The sequence below is a fragment of the Coloeus monedula genome, assembly GCF_965178545.1.
Source record: "Coloeus monedula genome assembly, chromosome: 5".
NCBI lineage: Eukaryota > Metazoa > Chordata > Aves > Passeriformes > Corvidae > Coloeus > Coloeus monedula.
The window spans coordinates 9,973,094-9,991,855 of record NC_138785.1 but is presented as its reverse complement, the minus strand read 5'-3'; positions in this window follow the sequence as shown (position 1 = coordinate 9,991,855).

Here is an 18,762-nt window from a genome sequence, read left to right as displayed (position 1 = left end):
GAGTGTTCAGCTCGTAAGCAAAAGCACCTGCGCCGAGATAGGCAGATGCTGACGCAGCTGTAATTTCATGAGAAGTTTGGGCAGGGAGATGGAAGCAATGAGGACTTTTGCTCCAAATGGGAAAGGAGAAACCTCAGTTCCTAGAGATGCTCCCAGAGATAGTCCTAACGATGAAGATGAGGAAGACCCTTTGCTCCCAGGGAAGGAGAAGGGCCTCTGTTTTTGTTTCTGAACGGCTCAACCTTAAAATTGTACCCCAAAAACTTCAAGAGTGGACCCTCGAAAGCAGTTGTGGGAAAAGCTGCAAGTCGGGGGAAGGGACTCACATACAGGCAGAGAGACTCCTCTTCCTAAATGGACTGAACAATATTTGGAAGTGGGCAGCTGGCTCGCTGTGATACTGTTTTCATAGCAGGAGCAAGAAGAGACTCTTCTTTCTAAATAGAGTGAACAAGGTTATTATGGAAGTGGTAAACAGACTGAACATCTTAAGGGTTGTCTTTTTACATTGTCAGAGGGAGAAGGGAGGAAGGTGGGGGGAGGAGGAGAGTTCTGAAGGTGGTATAATTTTTTTTCCCCTCTTTTAGGTCTGTTAATAAACTTCTTTATATTCCTTCAAGTTTGGTGCCTGCTTTGTGTTTCTCCTAATTCTTATCTCACAGAAGATAAGCAGTAATGAGTATTTTGGGCCAAACCACTACATCCTGTTAACCATTTCAGAGGGAAACATGGATAGGCTTTCAGAGAATTTATATATATATGCAGGGAAAGTTCCCCTCAGGAACTGAAACGCAGATGAAATCTTTAATATCTGATGCTCATTTATACGGTATTTTCAAAAGGTACTTTGCCACCACAAGCTAAATAAGAGCTTAATGGGTAGACGAGCTTTCATATCCTACTTCTATTTGTCCCAGACTACCTTAAGGGGATACTTGACAACAGGTAAGTCCATTTTTATATCTTCTGCTGAGAATAGTAATGATAGATTGTGTTTCATTTTCTTAAATACAAAGCCTGCTAGAGATTGTTCCTCTTGAACGGCATATGTTGTTTTAATCCACAGAAAATATCTGTGGTCTACTGTTGCCCTTATAATTTCTCACACAAATGAAATAGCGTTAGAGAGTGTGTGAGAAAAAGCTTTCTTGTGCTATTTCTGTCGTTTCCTGTGACTTTAGACCATCCCTTCTGATATTGCCTTTTGAATTCCAAGTTATAATGGGCTGCCTGGGTTCTGTCCAAGCCTTTCTTTGATTTTGGTTTGTTTTTAGGGAAGTAGTCTTGGGGGCTTTTCAGGTGGAATTAAGACTCACTTAAAGTTAAATCCCATGACAGAAATGTATGAAATATTCAAACTAAGCCATATGTTGTTTGGACCATCATTAATTTCTGTAAGATGTACCTACAGCTAGTGAACGTTGTGTAATCTAATGGAGAGGATGAAGAGATATTTTCTTTTAGAAAAAAATTATCATTTTTTAACAGGTCACATATTTTCCATTCAATCAGAACCCCACTGAATTAAGTCCTTGCATTGGATTATTTTGTGTCATGGAAAGTAATGTCAGTTGAGGGCTGAAACATTTTAATGTGAACTGAATGTGGTCTCAAAGCATCCGTTACATCTGTGAGGATATATTAGCACCTCCAAACCTCCATTTTCTGTGCTTGCCTGACTACTAAAGAGAGACCTTAAGGCCCTGATCCATCTGAAAAAGATCCTAATGCCAGAAAGCCCCCTATGTAAAATGTTTTGTATGGTTAGTTGAGCATTTCACAGGATAAAAGTGAAGTTAAGAATATTGCTGCTTGATGATCAAAAGATCAAGCTCAGTCTCAAGAATCACATGAAATGGAAGTGAGAGCAAAGCAGAGCATTATTATGTGACTGCTTAAAGATGTGGTATGCCTGTAGTTCTTATTACCCCATTTTAAAATTACTTCTAAAATTTGACTGAGAAAAGGAATGTACAAGAGAGAGAGTATGAGAAACACCAGTCCAGGCTGATGACCATGTGGCACATTTTAAGCACTTACGTAAATGTTTAAGCATGTAAAGAAATGTTCATAGGCCAGTCAGTGGAATAACTTAACTGTCAGTCAGAAATCAGAAAAATTCAGACAAGAATGAAAGCAGAAAATGATCAGTAGAGATTTTATAAGAGTAATCTCAGAGCTGATAGGAAAAAATGCTGTTGTGAAAATCAGTTTGTATAAGTCATAGTAAGAAGAAACTATGATAAAATGATCAGTCTCTTCTCAGCCTCAGTAGATTTAACAACCACTGAGGTAGAATGAGTGAGAATGAAGTTTTCTTACAGCTTTGACACTTTTGTGCATCTGGGCTTCTTGTAATCTGTATAACTGCACTTCTGCAAGCTACTGTCTCTCCTTGGGTGAATAACTTGGTGTGTGTTAATAACCTTGAACAACTGCCAATATATTAGACTTAGAGACTTGCTATACTTTGTTCTTGGTATGATGATGTTTCTTACCCAGTAAGTTTCTTATCTTCTTTCTAAAATACAAAATACCCCTGCATTCTGGAAACTGTTTTAGGCTTTGCTTCAGACTTCTCCACCTGTGGTAGGGAAACACATGCAGGACAAAACAAGAAGAGTGACTTAGAGGAGAGAAGCCAGATTGTCACTATTTGAAGCCTCTGAAGAGACATGCAAGACTTACTGAAAATCTTATTAGGTACAGTTTATTTGGCCCATAGCTTGTCTGTGTCAGAATTTTTAATCTTTAAAATGGGTGTCACTGTATCCATTCTCTACCAGACAGGGCTCTGTGGGGATATGTGTATTAAAAACAGAGATAGTCAGTTCATGTGAATGTCAGGCCATTTAAGTATGAAAGAGAGAGGCTGATACTTTACACAAGCTGTTGATGCACTGCTGCTTGCACAGGGTAAAATGATTTTAGTGGATTACGCTCATTTTAGTAGGTTAGAATTTTGCCCGTCAATGGACAATAAGAACAGGTTGTTTAAAGCAAACATATATTGTGTTTGGCAATTTACTAGGATTTAGAGTGCAAAGAAAAACAGAGCTGTGACACAATTCACCGTGAAATTAAATAGCAGCTTACCCCAGCAGCAAGCAGAAATCACCCCTCTGCCAGAAATCAAAGCACTGCTCCCACACACAGAGGTAATACCTGTCTTCTACCACACTCTGCACAAACACAGGCTTCTTGCAGTGTCCTCCTCTGCAAGTCAGTAGGCTTGGGCTATTTCAGATTAGGAGGGAACTTGTTCCAGGCAGAATATAACCATGGAAAACAGTCTATTACAAGGTATTTCTGCCTTCATGGTTTCTCTGCACGTGGTTCAGAACTTTTTGGTTCTCCTAGCATAGGTTAAAAAAAAAAAAAGTTTACCTTCTTTAATACTCCCATGTGTGGGTGCAGTTATAGTGATATAAAAACTTCTTGGTTTATATCTTAGAAGAACTAAAAAATACTCCTCCCCCCATCCCCAGGCATGATAGCTTCCATTGAGCTAGAAAATAAAGTTGACGAGTAATATTCATTAACAGATAAAAACAAAGCTGTGATGTGTACATAAATGCTAAGTTCCTCATCTCCTAGATTCCTAGAAGAAAGCTGGGAAATGGAGATCAAAAATATATTTGCAAATAGACTTCGTAAGTGAAAGATCAGACAGCCCACACCCTCAATCCAAGGTTCTTCCTCTAAACCCTTGAACAGAAGTAAGGCTGGAGCTTGCATTGGAGCAGAAGTCTCACTTTCTTTCAACTCTCTAGCCCACTCTAGGTTTAAACTGCTTATAGACTGCTGTGGGTGGGGAATCTGGACTTACAGTTTCAAGGAAGACATTCAGAATACAGGCCTTTGTTTTGTCAGCATAAGAAAGACATATGTCATAGACTTGTTTTCACATTTAGGCTTCTTTCTATCTCTTGGAGTACACTGTCATGTCTCCACTAAGCCCCTCCTATTTAGCTTAATGCCTAAAATGAAGATCTTGTGCAAAACCCCTCACCCAGTTATTATAGAGTTGCTTCACTTTTTGCAGGAGAAAATGATGAGGTGAGGAAAGGCTGGGCAAGGCTGGAGCACCATTTAGATTCCTTAGTGACAGCTCATACAAAATTGTATTTTCCTTCATGTGCTAAAGCCACATGAACTTATAATGCTATTGATATATATACACACATATGTACACATACACACAAGTAGCCAGTGTGGAGAAATAAGTCAGCTGAAACTAATGGCAGACAGAAAATGAGACCTTGATCTCATTTGGAAGGCCATTACCAAGCCCTTGTTTTATCAATTTCATCTTGAGAAAACCTCATCAGCTAATATGGCACTTCCTGGGAAGCTGAAAGATAAACTATATATTTCAAATATTTCTGAGGACAGAGCTACAAGCTGAGAAGTGGGCCATTTATGAAAAACTTAGTAACAAAAATCTATTCAAGTTAATATGAAATCTGCTATAGGATCCCCACTTCAAATACATTTATTGATGCATTATTACAGCTGGTGTGGGGTCAGTAGCTCTGACCGAGGAAGAGGTGACCGGTCCGGGGAGATGGTCCCAAAAGGAATCGCCTTCCCGAGGTCCGGTGTCTTCCTTCAGCTGCTGGCTAGGAGGGCCCGTGCAGAAGCTGTCAGCTCTTTAGTGATTGTCAGCTCGTGATTTCAGCTCAGCTCTGCAGGGCAGCCTCCAGGCCAGACCAGGGAGAGAGACGAGAGGCTCGTGTAGCTGTTCCACACGAAGTACCTTTACTGTTGGTCCGTACTCCTGGTCCATACTCCAGCGAAGGGGAGGCTAGGGACGAGCGCTCTCCTTGCAGGGGCAGAGGGCTAGCTTTTATAGGGGTATAGGGGGTGGATGTCAGACGGTAAAGGCCAATGGGTTACAAAGGATCTGCATAGGGTCTCTCAGAGGATTCTGGGTCTGTCTTTTGTCATCGTAACTGAAAAGTTAGTTGCTTTCCCGGGGGGGCCCTGCTGGGAGATTGCTCCATCTCCTTATCTCAGCAGATGTCCCTCCAGGGCAGTGACAGGGCATACCCTACAATGCATGAAAACCATTAGTCTGAATCTGGCACAATATCAGCAAGTAATTGCATCAGAGGGTTTGGTTTGGTTGGTTTGGTTTGCCAGCCTTAGTTCTGGGCAACAAACAAAATAAATGATGGATTCGTTACAAGAAAATTTATGCACTTGTAGTTCTGAGGCTTTGACCAAGGGTTATTTTGGAACATATGTGATGTCAGTGTGCCTGCTGTCAGGTTTAGTAGAATTTTGTTCTGATATGAGTTGACATGAGTATTCTGTAGTACTGACAATTTGCAAGGTGGTATATACATTGAAGGCAAGTGCTCTGGTTAATAACTTTAAATGCAGTCTTCTGGGCTTTTAAAGCATTCAGGGAGTTCAAGAGAGATTCTAGCATCACAATGCTAGAAGAGCTTTTAGTTGGCTTAGAAAGGAGAATGAAACTGGCATGTGTGAAGTTCAACCCAAAGCAGTTAAAAAAGACATTTGCATCATCTTAAAAAGTCACCATGTCCTTTTCCCATCCTTCCATGCTTTTAATGTCTGAAGTCTCTTTCACTTTTTCTTGGAAAGAATAGTCTCTCAGTCACTAATGGAATAATGTGCAACATTACAAATCTCCTCAATGGAAAAAATAATCCATGTTCTTTCATGGCATTAGATGACAAAACTGGAAGCAGGAGGAACAGTGAAGTTTTCCGTGGTTGTACTGTTTAATTGCACATTTACATCAGCAAACCCAGCTGCAATAATCCTCAGTATTTATTATCATTTATCATGAAAATTTATAAATACCTGGCCTGAGTTCTCAGTTACAGTATGCTCAGGTAAGAGTTTTAGACTGGAAAGAGTGAGAAGGCAGAAGGTGTCTTAATCTGCATAAGGCAATGGTGCCTTAGACTGTCCTAAAGCAAAGGGGTCAGTTTGAGCTAGAAATGGCAGTAGTCTTTGGCCATTGAATGTACTTTCTTATAGGCATATGTTGCTGGATTAAGCCTTTATGTCAGGAGTCTAGATTGTCCCAAAGAGGAATATGTGAGTAGTCCTTTGTCCTATCCTCATACATGAAGCAGAATTTGAATTAAAAGGAAAAATCTCTTCCAAATTTTTGACGAGTATAACAGGAGCAGGTCAGTCTAGCATACCAGTGAGACTTAGTGTCTGCTCTCCTCCACTCTTCACACATATTAAGGATATTCATTACTCTGCATCTGACTGCAGTTCTGAAGAGATTTCTTCCACTCTTTTGGCTTATTGGAATAACTATCTAGGTGTGCAGCAGGCCCTCTGAAGGAACAAAGTCCCCTATCTGGTTATTAAGATCTGAATAAAAGTGTAAATTACATTAGTTTCTGTTACATGTAGCCTACTCTTGTCGTATGAGCCTACTACAAAGTCATGGAGCTTAATTGCTGATTTAGGTCATGTCTCAGAATTTTCTCACTTGGACTTTGAGAAACTGAAAGGAAGTTGATGTGAAATATCTGTTAATATTTGCCTGGAAAAGAATATCTTTAGCTTTGTAGGAAGGGGAAATAGGTCTGGAAGAACTACAGGTGATGAAATTTGCTGATCCTGGGAGGCAGCCTGCCTCCAGAAGGGAGGGTGTGCCTGGGCCCCACAATATCAGAAGAGAGTGGTTTTCCAGACATGAATTTCATTCACAGAGAGGATGCCCCTCTCCACCCCTGCCTCATGCTCAGAGCAGTTCCTTTTCACACACACAACTTCCCTGAAGCCATGCATGATACTCTAATGTACTTTTTGTCCCATTTCTCCGCACTTTGAAATAATCTCTCAGAGCCTCTTGTCTGTAAATTAACATTTGCAATGAGCATTCACAGAAAAGCCTGTATCTTCATGCTTCTGACTTTGGTTGCTTTCTTCTCTGCTACATCTTTTTTAATTTCACAACATCTTGGGTGGTCAGACTAGACGAAGATGCAGAGATAAATTTCCATCAATTAGTTGCTTGGAGGTTTATAGCACAGATTTTAAGAGGAGTCATTCCCAGTGAATTTCTGAAACAGGATATGACAGTGGTAGAAGGCTTCCCATTTTCTCTCAATTTTGCTTCATATTGGGGAATTTCAGCAGAGTCCAGCATTACACTCTCCCTGCCCCCCTCCCCTCCACCCCCCCCCCCCCCCCCCCCCCCCAGCAAATCAGTGCTTGTGCCTTTGAGGTGAACTTGGCATGGGTCAAAACTGAGCAGCCTCAGAAGTTTCTTCTGATTTCTGTGGCTTCTCCTTCAAAAAAAAAAAAAAAAAAAAAAAACTCAGAATGACTGGTGAGTTCTGGGAAGCCTTTCAGCCAACATAGCCTGAATTTCACTTTTGTAATTAAAATGTTATCATTGTCAGACTCCATAGGCAGTGGGAGAAAATTTTAGTTTGGCTTCTGGCTCTCTAGCATATCAGTATAATGTGCTTTCATGCTGTGAGGAGGACATGCTTCTGCTAGCCACTTTAGATAACAAGTATCATTTGTCAATAACTCCTTGTAGGATCATTTTCAAGTTCTGTGAAAAAAAAAAATGAAGAGGAAAATTCAGTAAGACAAGACAGAAAGTACCATCCTTTGAAAATACTTTGTTCAAACACCTCCTAATGAGAATGGATTCTAATCCTATTAACAACTATTGGCAAAAATACTAGAAGACATGATATCAAAGTGGGCATTTCTGTTCTTGTGATTCTTTCTTAATGTGAGTTCCTATCTGAGCAGTGGTTTTTTGCAAAGTGCTTAAGTCATATTTAGAAGACTTTTATTCCCTCTCTCTAACAAGGTAGCCTGAGTGTCAAAGGCAATGGCTTAGTCTCTTTTTTTTTTTTTTTGTACTTGGAAGTCAAGTGGATTACCTCATCAAAGTTCTCATTTTCTGTGTCTGTTTGATGCCTTCTTTATCAAGTAACAACTAAATATTGGAAGTTTATCTTTCTCAGATGTATTTATAGGATGTCACAGTTTAAAGTCTTACATAGCGGAAAAATTATAGGGCTGCTGTAGCCAAAATCAGTTTTAAAGCCAACAAATGTAGAATTGTCTTGGTTTAAAAGTCAGGTGTCTGCTGAGGAAGGCAGGAACCTTCCTGAAATGGAAAATATAACCCCCTTCCCTCCAAATTATTACAATTTTGAAATGACGGGGCTTTCAGGCAAAGATATGGGAAAAGGAATAACAGTTCTTTACTAGCATATAAATTTATATATATGCTATATATAAAACAAGGCAAACAAACAGCAGCAGCAGCAGCAAGCAGAACCAGAAGCCAGTGCCAGCCTCTCTCGGCCGCGGGCCCTTTCCCCTCGGGTGCAGTTCCGCTCACAGCCGGCAGGGGCGCTGGTGGCTCCCGGCCGGGCAGGGCGGCTGCGATGATTCCCCCGCGCCTGCAGGGGGCGCTGTGGCGCGGGCTCAGCCGCCTCTCCACTGACAATGGCAGCTCAGGCGACAGGGAAAGAGAGGAGGAGGCTCCCTTTCCAAAACTCGAGGGGAGCAGCCGGTCTCAGTGCCACTCCGGGTGGTGAGCTGGACTGTAGCGGTAGCCTCGGAGCATCAGGCTGGAACAGCAGAGGCGAGCAGAGCCAGGGTAGCAAGCAAAGTGTAGCAAAAGCCCCGAAAAGCCATGGCAGGAGCAGCAGAGATCCAGGCAGACACCGGGTGTCGAGTTAAAGGGTAGCAAAAACCCCTGAAGCAATGGCAGAAAACAGTGGGGACTGGGCAGCCCCAGGAGGAGAGAGAAGGTGGAGGGAGGGTGTGATTTCGTGTTTTCCCCTGGCTCTCACATCTCCCGATGTCTTGGAGATGGCAGCAGTAGCTGGGGTCCTGCAAGCAGCCAGGAGGTACTCCCTCCAGAGAGGGGAGGGGGTTGGGCCCCAGGTTTCCCCTGAGGCACCCAAGCCGATGGTAAGGATCCCTCCCAGTAAAATCGAGTGTTGAAAAGGTCCCAGTTCAACAGCTGCTCTTGCGAGAAAAGACTCACCCACGGTAGGAGAAGCAGGGAAGGACAGAACTGCAGAGTAGCAGTGAATTGTTGCTGCAGCAGCAGTCCAGCACCAAGATCACCGCCATCTGCCCTCCGACCACAGAGAGAGAGACAGAGCGAGCTGAGCCTAACCTCTGACCCCCAGAAAAGTCTCGCGGAATCTCGACACTTCCCAAGAGAAAACTCCCCAGCCACCAAGCTCACTCCCCAGCTAAGAGACTGCAGCCAGCTGTACCCCTTCCCCCCTCCTCCCCATCCTGGCCACATCTTTTGTCTCTCTTAAGTTTTTGTTCCCATATCTTGGGCAACAAATGGGAGAAAAATTCCCCAGGAGAAAGAAAAAAAAGGAAAAATCATAACCTCCAACAAGAATGAACTAATATTGTAATGGAAATGTTGTTGATCTTTAACTGGAGAGTATCTAAAACCACTGAATAATAGATAGTTTAATAATTGCATTTGGTTACAATTAGGTTCCTAATATAACCTCAAGGAGATTTCTTACTTGCTAACAAAACTGCAACCCTTTAGGGCATCTGATAAATTCTAAATTTATTATAGAATAACTTGACTCACAGGAGGACTTGCTCTTAGGGGAAGTGAATTTTTTATTCCTCTAAACAGTGTCATTCCAGTGTGTGTGACTATATCAGCTTCCCCATAGAGAATCACAACTTGTTTAATTAAAACAGTTGAGCATATAGGGAAAGCTATACTTCTATTGGTTGTCTTCTAACATTTAAAACTTTGCTTTGACTAAATAAGGATCCTCCTTATATGCAAATATATAATTCATATCTGTGGTTCATATCCAGCTTGAAGGCAGTGATGTAAATGCTGAGCAGTGCTGTTACTGTGTTACCTTGTGAGCAGCTCCAAAGACTAACTGGGGTGTGATACCCACTTATGGGGATCATAAATCTATGACATCAGACTAATGAATAATGCTCAACCATGAATGGCATTTGAAATGCCTTTAGGGATCCTCTTTGCTCTCTTCACTTTGGGATAGCACAAACATTTACTATGACCCACTGATAATGGCTTTCTTTCCAAGTAACTTTCTCTCAGACATCTCTGAAGTCATTCTTTGCAATCCACTGACCTTGGATCATCGGCTGTTTCTATGTATGGGACAAGTACTTTTACGGTGCATCCCCTGTCCAGCCCAAAATGTCATAAGTAGTTATCTGTTCTCAGATATAGTATCAGGCTCTTTAGTCTCTCACCTGATACTGAATATAGAAGACAGTAATGGTGGGACACATTCAACATTTTCTTGTTCCAATGGGAATTTGTCCACACACACTGTGCATGCAAAAACCAGTTACTTCATGTAGCATGTATCATTTCACAGTCATTACCCTTGGCCCACTCCAAGTGCAGGCTGTTGTCTTTATATCTGTGTGCAGAAACTTTTGGGTTTATTTTCCTTCTCCTACATGTCTCAGACATCATCTGTGCCATTGAAAAGTCTGAATCATGTCAAAGAATGTACCCTGAAGTTGTCTGCCAGCTTTGGTAGTTTGGCTACCACTGTACCTCCCAGAAATAGGCATGCATTGTCTTCTCCCACACATGAATGTTGCCTCACCCTTCCTCTTCCACTCTGGCAAATTAACTGTTCGTGGCAGTCAATCACAAGCTGCTTTTGGCAGTAATTTGCTGTTTGTACACCTCTGCTCTAAAGGTCAGGCCACACTGGTGTCAAATGTTGATCCAGTCCTATCTAACCCATCAATTTTTCTTTCTTACACCTGTTATGTTATGTTACTGTAATTTTTGTGTTATGTTTCTCTAATGTTGCTGTGAATTATTTCTTTCTATTTTTTTTTCTTGTTGTGCCTTGGGGTTGTTATAGTATGTGCATTGTTTTTGTTTTCAGTGCAGGCTGAGAGCAGTAAACTTTCATCTGGGCAAAAAGGCTTTTAGGAAAAAAATCCTCTGTACCCCGGCATTTTCTTCAAGGCCCCTGAGAAACCTTTTGCTCATGGCTTTGAAAATTAGGCAGCAACAACAATTTTGTTTCATATCCCTTTAAATATGTGATCTTTTCTAGGATCTAAGAGTGAGGCTTCCTGAAAGAGGGCTCTGACTGAAAGCTTGGGTGGGTTTAGCTGCTGCAGTTTGAGGTCTTGCCTTTCTGTTCTGCAGGGATTTAGAGACCCTGTTGCCTGGGGAAGGAGATGCAGCTTTTCAGAACAATCTTCACCTAGTTTCCATCCCAGAGCTACCTGTTGTGTACTGAAACAGATGAAATATCCATGGCGAGTGAATATGCCTTAGAGTTTCCAGGCAGGTCTTCCCTCACACATCTGTGCAGATATCCCAGAAGATAATTATCTAATAAGCGTGAGTTCAAAAGCTTGCTGTACAGAAGTAGCCTCTATTAAAAATAACAGAAGAAATAATAGTAGAAAGTGGCATTTCAAAAACTGTAGGTAATACGGAGGCCAGATTTGAAAGATGAAATGCCTATGAAGCCGAGGCATATCTTTCAGATACTCTGAAATGGTTTCAGGGAAGAGTATCAGCTGATGGATCATTGAGAGACAGAAAAATGCTAGCTGACAGCAGTCTGATGAGCCTCACTATTCAAAAAAAGAAAGAAAGAAGCACTTCAAGAAAATGAAATCCCTGCTAAAAAATCCTGAAAGTGTGTAAGCTTGAACATAAGAATAGACATACCAGAGCAGACCAAAGCTTAGTGTTATATCTCCTTTAGTGCCATTGATGGAGGCAGAAGAATGATACAGCCAAGATGAACTTGCAGTAACATTTCCCACCAATGTTCCTCGATCCTTCATGAACATGCATCTCATATGTCATACTTCAGAAGTGGTATCTCCATAACAGGTTTCACCACCTTTTAGGATTGCAGGATGGCATTAGCTCCTAGGCTAGTGCATTATATGGCCACAATGCTGCTTTCCCCCATCTTTTTACAGCTCATGGCAAGAAAGACCTATTGTTGCATTATTTTGTCCTTTCTTTTCATGTAATGGATGGATTTAATTTAACACATTTTTTTTTGGTCTGCTAGAATTCCATGGAGACGTTTCCTGCTGCTGTGGGGCCTTCCTGTCTTTGGGACTGACTTGGTAAAATGACATTATTTTCATAAAATCATAGAATGGTTTGAATTGGAAGTGAATTGAATTCAAGATCTTCTCGTTCCAACCCCCCTGCCATGGGCAGGGACTCCTTTCACTGGACCAGGTTGCTCAGAGCTCTGGCCAACCTGGACTTAATTCAATTTAGAAAAAAATACACATGCCAAAGTCATCAGACCTACTATTTGATTGCAGTGTTTGGGACAACCTCCTGGTCACTGAGGGCATCATCTGCCAGCTCACATTAGTTCAAGACACCTCTGTGAACACAAATCTAAAAGGATCAATGAGTACTCCGCAAAATCATGCTGATCACAGTGTTCAAACACGAATAATAAATCTTCTTATTATGAATAATGGTGTGAAAGGTGGAATGAATGTCTTGGCAAGGTGGCAAATGACATCAAGATGGCAAAAGTGCAAGCTGGGCAGATTGCCGGAATGTTCTCATACATTGTGTCAGCCTCGTGTTCTTCCAAGTGTTTTAAATAAGTGTTCTGTAATGGAGTGTGGTATTTCTGAGGGGGCTGCAATTCCCAGAGAGGGTTTCCAGGATGTTCTTGGTGGGAAACAATTTAGACTTCCTGCTTTTGATGTCAAGCAAAACAAATATTTAAGAAAGCATCTTCTGCCAGTGTGCAGCTTTATAAAGCTAAATATTTATTATTATTGATAATAGCATAAGAAATAACATACAATGCCAGGTTTTCAATACTAATAAACTGGTAATTTAATTATAATTAATGTATTAATAATGGTTTTATATGCCCTTATTAAGTTTATTGCAAAATAATGTTTTGCTGTTGTCACAAATCAGAGCAGCTTCTGACTTTCTGTAGCCAGTTAAAGTATCTGCAGTACAGTAGGAGTTTCATAGCAGCACCTGAGTTTGGGGTGTCAGGGCATTTGGATTGTTCTTCAGTAACTCAACCGGAGCACTGGACACCTGGAAAATAACCAAAAATCCACAAACCTCAGATTTAGTAACTTCATCAATGTACAGGTCTCTCCAGCTGGCATTTTGGTCTTCAATTTGTCTCTCTTCCAAAGTATTGAAGAAGTGTTGAAAGAGGTGAGAATGGTCGGTATCATCTTTTCCCTTCAGATCTAAAGCTGTTTGAGAGCTTCAGAAGGCAGGCTGCCATCTCTGAGAGCCTGTAGACTTGTGTGTTCAGGCCATGGGAAAGCATTAAATCTGTCACATTGAGAGATACCAGTGACAAACCAGAGTTAATGCTAATCTCTAGTTCACTTTTCATTGCCAGATGCACCAGAACTATATCCCAAATGGAAAGTACCTCTCAAGTACCCTCTTTGAATACCATATTTAGAAAAATAACTGTCTGTTCAAGATCATATTAACTTTTTGAGTAGAGAAATGCGGCTGCCAGCTTCACAGAAAGTCCATGTTTTCAAAGTTTTATTATATTTAGAGCAGATGGAGTTTCAAACTATGAGTGTTAGTGGGGGCTGGGCAAGTTGACTTGCGTTCTACTTTGGGAAATGAGATCTTCTGCAGAAATGGTGTTATTGTGATTATCTGTGTTGTTCTTACTCCAGTATGAGAAAAGTAGTGACACACTGCTTGAGGCTCAGTTCTGAAATTAGAAATTGAAGTCAGGACAGAACCCAGATGTTGGCTTAATAAACATTGCGCTGTGCTGCTTCCCACCAGCCCTTTTTGCTCCTGGGACAGCCAAGAGTTGTGGTTTGAAATGACAAAACCTCTAGTGCTTTTTAATGATTTTATGCATTAAGTGTAGCACTGAATGAGTGCTCTGTTATACTCCCAGCGGTTGTAATATCAAGCCCCTCAAGGTTTGAGCCCTCAAGACTTGAATCAAAATTTGCAAATTTTTTTTTTTTTTTAGTTGTTAATCAGTAGTTATCGCTAGGCAGAGCTGATTAAGCAATTACTTGGCTAATTCTTTGTTTTATGAATTATGGAAGGGAATCCCAAGATGAATGGGCTGTCTGGATGAGAGCCACCAGGAATGAAGTAGGCAGAACTGAGCAGTACCTGGGGCAAAGATAATTATGGCAGTGGGAGATTGCGGCGACTGACTGGTTGACCACCTACTAAAAATGAGCCCCTGACTCAAATGGAGGAAAGAACTGCACATGAGGACTAATTAGCAAATAGGAGTTTGAGTATTAACTAATGAAAAAGTTATGTAATCTGTAACCAGTGAATGCTGATACCTCTGTTTGTTGAGACATATAAATAGTGTAAAGTTTTGATGAGTTAGTGCAAAGTTTTGTGGGTTAGCAACTGCCTCCCTCCTTTGTGCAAACTAGAATAAGAAGTAGAAATACCTTGGTGTGTATTGATGCTTAGCACTGTAATGAGCCTGTATTCAGAACAGTTAAATCAGTAAGGAACTGTTGGTGGAGTTTGTCAGAAATCCATCTCCTCTCTTCTGCCTGTTTCCTACCTCATGGTCTTTGTTAATCCTCAAGAAAATTGGCATTATCACCACTTTTCCAGTGTGTTTGAAAAGTGCATGTACAAATATACTTGATTCAAAATGCTTAAGTGCCATGGGTTGTAGGAAACAAGAAAAGTCTTATAGAATAAAGGGCCTTTGTTCACTTCCATTCACTTCTGTTCACGAAAAGAACTTTGGGAAATGTACAGCTGACATGAAGACTAAAAACAAGTTATGTAACCTGCGCATGGAAACCACATGATCAGAGTGGTGATTGGTCAAGAGGACACGTGGACAGCAACACAGGAGGTGGTATGCTGCCAATGTGCGTTTGTTTTAGTTCACAAGAATGTTTACAAGTATAATTTTAGCCAGAGTGTTTTAGCACAGTATAAAAGCCTTACCTAGTTGTACAGTAATAAGGCCTTGCTTGATGGCAATAAACTTGATTCTCTTCAGAAGAAGCAAGAGTCTGTGCCCTCATTCACAACAATGGGTCAGTTACTATTACATTACTTACTTCCTGCTTATCATCAGCAGGATTTTTCCAATAGAGTTGATTTTCCTTTGAGAAACCTTCCATATGCATAGAGGGAATGGGGTGACATCAGGTTGGTGTCCAGTCACTAGTGGGGTTACAGGGCTTTATCCTCTGCCCTGTGCTTTTCAACAACTTCTAACAACCTGGATGCAGGACTCAAAGGTAAATTTGCTGATGACGCTAAATTGTGAGGAGCTGTCAACACCCTCAAGGGCAGAGAGACCCTGCAGAGAGACCTTGATAAATTAGGGGGCTGTGCAATCACCAACCAGATCAAGTGCTGGAGAGTGGATTTTTCATTCCCTTTGCTCACTATCCAACCTTTCTTACAATCTACTGCAATAGTCTTCAAATTACATTTTGATAAAGGAAAAGAAGTGCCTAATCTTGATGAGATTTAGGAGGTTGACTCAGATTCATTGCTGGGGGCTCTAAACAACCTGGTCTAGATGTTCCTGCTTATGGTTGGGAGGTTGGACTAGATAGCCTTTTAATCACTATTCTGTGATTCTTTGATTATCGTGTTTGTCCATCTCTAGAGGAGATCAGGTTTGTGTCTACTGGGTTCCTGGTACTGGGAATGGAACCGTCTGGTTTAGACATGTTACTTGGTTAAATCACTCTGCACAGGACTCATAAATATAACCTAAAGGGAAGCTCCTGAAGCAGGTCTAACAGTGACAGAATAGAGCATAGTTTTACGTCTCTTAATGTCTTTAAAGATTTTGTATTCTTGTTAGGTGTTTGTTGACTTTGTGAAGCTGTAATGACTCTTACTGGCATTGTGACCAGAGAGCTAATGTTCCTACAGCAAGCTAATTTTCTGCAATTTTAGAGCCAAATCTGAAAGAACCAGGAAATGACTAACCTCAGATTTGGTTTTGTGTTCCCACTTTTGCACAGGTAAGTAATCTTTTTCAGAGAAGTTCTAGGTCTGGAAAAAGTCCCAGGTCTGAAATCTGCCCCAAATTAAGGAAAAATGTGTGTCTTGATCTATCTGTATTTAATTTCTCTGAATTACAGTAGAGTAAAATTCATTACAGAGATGTGAGTCAAGAAGAGCTCAGGGGCATTGCGAAGTTTAGTTAATTGTAAAGCAAAAAACCTCTCTTACTTGTGTGCTCAAGTCACACCACTGTTCAGGAAACCACATTAAAATGACATAAATTTAGGCTCATGCATAAACCTCACTAAACATGTGCTAAGCAGCCTTCCTGGAGACAAAGGCTTTTTTGAACAGAAGCTGTAATTAACATGTTGCAATTCTGGAATAAAAACTGCTACAGAAACAAAAATCATTTGTAATCACAATACCATCCTCAATACATTGAAATAATCCTATTTTCTATTATTTTATCTTCAATATCCAGCTTTTAAACAAAAATTACAAATGGTCAAATTTAAATATGAAACAGCTTTTTAATTGTAATTATATTCCATGAAATATGAGTTCTAAATAAAACAAAATAATTGCAAATGTGTTTCCACACTATGTGGAAATTCAAATAACTTCTCCCACAAATGTCCATAATAGCTACACAAGTAATTTTTCTTATATATTTTAATAGCTGTAAGACCAAAACTGCAGTCCCAAATGCCATACTGTTCTCAAATCTTTTACAGTATGCAAAGGACAGAAAAAAAAAAAAAAATTCAATGACCATTTAAATCCTAATTCTAACCTGACTCTACAAATTAATAGCTCCTATATAAATTATTTTACATATGTGATATATTTTTTCCTTTTGAGCTTTTAACTGCCCCTTCTTTGTATGGACTTAAATTCCTGAGTTGGGTAAACAAGTGAGTATTAAGAATGTATGTGATTTGCATGCACAAACAGTATCTCTAGGTTTTGGTGATGCTTTTTCTGAATTTACATCAGCAAGTAAGGCCTGACCTTATTTCTGTGAATATAAAAAGCTTTGATGAGGTACGTTTATGGTTCAGAACTTTGTTGGCAGGATCTCCATGTGCTTTGAGGAAAGAGTATGGAAAACATATGCTCACCTCAGTAAGCTTGGCTGAATGTGCTACAAGAATTTTTTGTGTCTGTTTCCTCTGTCAAAAGAAAGAATTTCCCCATTTCCCTACAAACCTTGATGATTATAATTCACTTACTTTCCTCTTACAGAATTTCCTGCTTATTTGTTAAACAGTGTCCTGTATCTTCCTTGGACAAGTCAGACAATACTGAAACACAGCATATTTAGTGCCAGTGCACTGAAGATGTCCGGGAACATATTTGGGTACAAACCCTCAACTGTCTCTGATTTTCAGAAGGCCTTTGTCATTGTTTTGGATCAGTACAGCTACTACGCTCCTCGTTTGGTTTAATGGTTAGCTTGTGGTAAGGACCTTTTCTTGTAGGTACTCTTGGGAGCAATCCCTTAGTTCTGGAAGCCAAAATTCTTGTTAGAGGAATGGGACCTGACCAAGCAGATAAGCGAACATCTGGAGGGTCATTCAAAATTGGTTGAAATGCTAAATAAAGTTTGGACAGTTAGAAAAGTCAGTAGGTATGGGTAGCACAACCATTTATTTGTGTGGTTTATCCTCTGGCTCTCAAAGGCTGCAGAAATCTGAAGTTCATAAGAGGTTTGTTGGAAGTGAAAGGCTTTCCAAAGAAGTTGCTTGGATTCACATTCTGATGTTATTTTCTTGGTATATTTATCTGTCTCTTAAGTGTTAAGGACAGTGTTTTCTGTCTGAAAAGGAATTTTTTCTCCTTTGTGGATCCTTTGCATCTGCAGGTGGTACAGATGAGACCCAGTGAGAACTGTGTCTGGGAATTGGGAATGTACATCTGTAAATCATTTTTAGTAGAAAATTTTAAATATGATGTGGTAAATAATAGTGTGGTATGGAAACACTGTTGCTTTACAACCAGTGAATAGTCATTACCATTGACATTGTAGTGTTCGTACTCTGAGGAGAGGCTCTATTCTTTTCCTGTTCAGAAGTTAGAAACTACCATGCTGATCTGCATACCTGGCTTTCATGATTAGCTTAACAAAAATTTCCTGTGCCTCTGTGTAATTGCAATGTTTACTTGCTTCTTCCTCTGCCTGTTTGTTCCCTTCATTATTTGATAATTTTAAATAGGGTAGGAAAATTCTTCTGCAAAGTTTGTACAGACCCTGGTACAATACAAGCCACTTCTGAGATCATATCTTGTACTACCATCACAGCGGATTTTTAAAATTATTTTTCCCTCTTCTTTTACTTTTGCAATCAGCTGCCTTTGTCTTGTGTTTTACACTCTTCTCAGTTGTGTCTTGCTGTTTGTATTGCTCTGGATTGGATACAATAACCATACAAGTTGGTAATATTTGTTAGAAGAGGTTAACTTTTTTTGAGTCACTCTAGAGGTGATGCACTGAAATTATTCTGTTGGTATTAGCCTTTTGTTTAAAATTATTATCAGTCATCTGATCAGCTTCAGTCTAAGATTATTCTGTAGTTTGAACTTGGTAGGGAGCTAAGCCCCACACAAACACTCACTCTCTTTCCCCCACAGCAGGATGTTGGAGAAAATGGGGAGGGCAAAAGGGAGGAAAGAAGCAGAAAACGCCTTGACTACAAGTGCTGCTCAGCAATAGATAAAAAAATCCCAGTGTTATCAGTGCTGTTTTGGTCACAAATCCAACACAG